The sequence below is a fragment of the Elephantulus edwardii genome, unplaced genomic scaffold (assembly GCF_000299155.1).
Source record: "Elephantulus edwardii isolate Elephantulus edwardi_28Jun2011 unplaced genomic scaffold, EleEdw1.0 scaffold00164, whole genome shotgun sequence".
NCBI lineage: Eukaryota > Metazoa > Chordata > Mammalia > Macroscelidea > Macroscelididae > Elephantulus > Elephantulus edwardii.
Window position 1 is genome coordinate 3394892 of NW_006399914.1, and position 4206 is coordinate 3399097.

Consider the following 4206-nt stretch of genomic DNA (forward strand, 5'->3'; position numbering starts at 1 on the left):
TTTTTTTTAAAAAAATTATTTGGAGAACTCTAGTCTTGTGTGTGTGTGTGTGTGTGTGTGTGTGTGTGTGCCGTCAAAGCAATTTGACTGGTATAGAAGGAGATTGTCCCTCCTCAGCAGAGCATCTGGTGGATTTCAACTGTGCACCTCAGGGACTGCAGTACAGCTTCTTGCCACTAGGCCACCAGAGCACGCCAGATAATGAATTTTTTAAAATATATTATTGTTGTTGCTATTGTAGTTGATTGTCTTTGAGTCGAGCACGATGTATAGTGGCGTTATGAACAAAATGCCTGAAGCCTTTCTATAACTACAGACATTTATCAAAGTTTATTGTTTCTGGAGGCACGTTGTTTAGGAAGTGGATGCCACTCTTGCTTCCAAACCAGTCATAGTGTATTATTAAAAGATCCCTAAAAGGTAGCAATTATCCTCAGGAAAGTTACCAAGATAAATGATATGTATGTATGTATTATGTGATATGCTATGACAATACAGATACAAAGGATATTCGGAAAATAGCAAAGTCAAAGCTTAGGTGGACTTTCAGGTATAGTCTGGAGAGCCCTAAATGTTGGAGACACTTTGATCAGAGGCAGAAGATTATTGGACAAAAGGCGACGCCACAAGAGGTAAGCTTCAAGAATGCTGCTGTTAATCTAATGCCTGTAAAAATGACCTTAAGAAACCGTGGCCAAAGCTGTCAGGTAACCAGCACATAGGATGGCAAAGGACAGAGGTTGAAATAAGTGAGAAATGACAAAGCACGGTGGTGAGTGAATCCTCATAAAGTGGACTTAAGACAGATTACAAAATGACTGACTTGAGACAGAGGTAGGATGAGATGTTCTTAGGGGTGTGAAACCAAGCAAGTCAATGGCACTCACAGGACTGAACACCTGGGCTTCATATTCTAGATAAAGGTTCAGGATCTTTTCCACATGCAGGAAGAATATTAACATACTTCCCCACTAAAAATGGAGCAAACTGAGCCAAATATAAAATAGGCTTTCTTATTATACATTGTACATCAGAAAGAAACTACTTTTTTTCTGTTTACTAATGTGTCGAGGGGGCTGGATGGGAAATGTTATGTCCAAGTAGTCTTCTATAATTTTATGCACTGTATGAGGAAAAGCATTATACTTAAGAGTAAAATAAAATCCAAGTCTGCTCTGTTGGGAATTTTTTTTTTAAATAAAATTCCATGAGATTTATAATGGCTTAACTTCTAGTTGACGTGAAAGGTGGGGATTTTTTTTGCCCTGGTGCCTCAGAAAAACAGTTTCAGAGGTGCTGTTTTGACAAATAGTGGCAGAGATCAGGAGAGATGACAGAGAGCTCTCATAAAATACCCTTCGACTGGAGGAAAAGCAAATCCTGATAAAATCCCTTACAGCTCCATGTTTGAAGTGGAAACGTTATATTGTTGGGGAGGATGGGGGGGAAGCAATAGTAAGAAGAGACTAGTGTTGTGTGAGGACCTATCGATTGTGGGTGGTGGTGGATGGTACTTCCATGATATGGGGAATAATACTGGTTAGGGGAAAAGAGTGTCCACTTGATACTGTGTTTGGTTTGCATAGAAGAGACTGAAACACTTTTTTATAATCAGAAAAAAATCAATACATAACCAAAAAAAGAGAAGCTATTTGTTAATAAGGCAATAAAAATTTCAAAGGAGAATTTGTGTTTCCAGTGTTTCCTGATTCCTTGGGGCCAAACGTGATCCCTGTGCCCGGCTCACCCTTGTCTGCTGCCTCCTCCTCTGGCCTCATTATCTGGCCTGTTTCCTGGGGGTGGAAACTGTCAGACTCTGGGGTGAGTGGGAGGGAAAATTGTGCTGGAAGAAAGAGAGGAAGTGTGGGGTTATTTTTCAATTTCAAGCCAGAAGTAAGTGTTGACATTGTCTTGCTTGTGTTTGGGGACAATGGCACATGCCAGCAGGAACACATCCACTTTTCCGAGTCTCTGGCTCAGAGGCATTTGGCAAAAGGCTGCAACAGCCACAGCTGTTTTTCTCTCCCTGCTCCTCACCCTCTGAATCTTTATCCCCCTCTTGGGGATGTTAAAAAGAGGGCAACTAGCTCAAATTCCAACTTTGTATTACTAACATGAGAGCCCTGGGTGGTGCAAACAGTTAACAACACACTCAACTGCTAACGTAAAGGTTAGAGGTTCAAGTCTTTCCAGAGGCACCTGGGAAGCCAAGCCTGGTGACTCACCCTCTAGAACATAGTTCAACTCTGACATGCGGTGAGATCACCAAGAACTGGAGCCGACTCCCTGGAAGCTGATTTGGTTTTTAAAAAAATTAACATAATTGCTTTTTTTAAAAAAAATAATGTAATTGCTGTTGTTGTGTACCATTGAGTCTGAACTGAGCCACAGCTGACCCTTCAGCTGGTTTTTACAGGCAGTTAATCATCTGGGAGGAGCTTGCCCATCCTTTTCCCATGGAGCAGCTGTTGGCCTTGAACCGCGTGCCTTCAGGATTGCAGCACAGCTTCTTGCCACTAGGCCACCAGAGCTTTATTATTAACATAATTATCTAGTGTGAATTCTCTTATTCCTTCTCCACATGTGTTTTGAAGTGTGTGTGGGGGGGGGGGGCATCCAGAAGAACAAACCTCTTCCTTAATTTTACTTCCTTTCTTCAGAAGACCACTTTTTTTTGTGGAGCATTAATTAACCTTAGCCAACTTCAGAACCACACTCATCAAGTCTGTGTTTTCTTAGGCCAAAGTAGATGAAATTAAGTTAAAGAAGCAGTTGCTAGTTAATTATGCTCAACTCCAGCCCCCAGTGCTTCCCTCTTCTGACTCATTGCAGCTAATCAGCCCTCAGGTGCAGATGGCGGTGACAGCCACCTAGATCTTTGGCACCACTGAGTTGGAGACAACCCACAGCTACCCTCTGAACAAAAAATCAAAAGCTTACCCTCTCCCGTGCCCCGCTCAGGACCCACCGTGCTCGAGCCCACGGTTGCAGTCACCATTCTGTCCATCTCTGTTACTGGTCCACTTGTGCCGCTGGGGAAAACAAACAGCTTGCATCTGAAGACACACCTGGCGATCTACTTCCAAAACCTCACCCATAGTGAGGAAGTGCCAGGCTGCCTTCCATAGCATTTGTACCATTTTACATTACCACCAGCAGTGTAAGACAGTCCCAACCTCTCCGCATCCTCACTAGCTTTTGTTGTTTGGAGTCCCGTTGATCTTTGTTCTTGTGATCAGGGTAAGATGCTATCTCTTTGGCTTTTTAATTTGCAGCTCTGGTGGCCAAGTAGTAAGAAGCTGTGTTATAATCCTAATGGTATACAGTTCGAATTGACCAGCTGCTTCACTGGAGAAGTGTAAGCAATCTCCTTCTGTGTGATTTACTGCCTCTGAAAACCTGCTGGAAGGTCAGCTCTGTGTTGGTTCTAACTCTATGGCACACAGCACCACCACAATGACTTGTCTGTCAGTTTTCTGTCCTGGGGTACCTTGTGGGTCGCTGTGATACTGGAAGCTACACCACCAGAGCTTGAAATGCCAGCAGAGTCACCCGTAGTGGACAGGTTTCAGCAGAGCTCTAAGATTCAGACTAGGAAGGAGGACTGGGAATTCACTTATTAAATGATAGACCCTCAAAAACCCCTGTAAGCAATAGAGGAACATGGATAGAAACAGTATTAAAGGGAGAGCCCGGGTTGGAAGCCAAAGATGAGAAACAGCTGAAAGCATCCATTAATAATTGGAACATGGTATGTACAAAGTATGAATATCAGAAAACTGGAAGTTGTCAAAATGAAATTAAGTAGATAGAACACCTAAAGATCAACATTTTAGGTATCACTGAGCTGAGATGGACTGGCATTGGTCATTCAGAGTCAGATAATCATATGATCTACTATGCCAGGAATGAGAAACTGAGGAAGAATGGGGTTGCATTTACAGTTACAGAGACTTTCCAGATCTATCATGAAGTACAATCTCTGAGTGATAGAACACAATCCATACACGCACGGGGAAGACTTGTTAATACAACCATGACTCACAATTACATTCCAACAACCAAAGCCAAAGATGAGGAAATTGAGGAATTCCATCAACTTCTGCAGTCTGAAGTTGATCAAACATACAATCAAGGTGCATGAATAATAATGTGATTGGGATGCAAAAGTTGGACACAAAAAAGAAGGAATGGTAGGCAGAAATC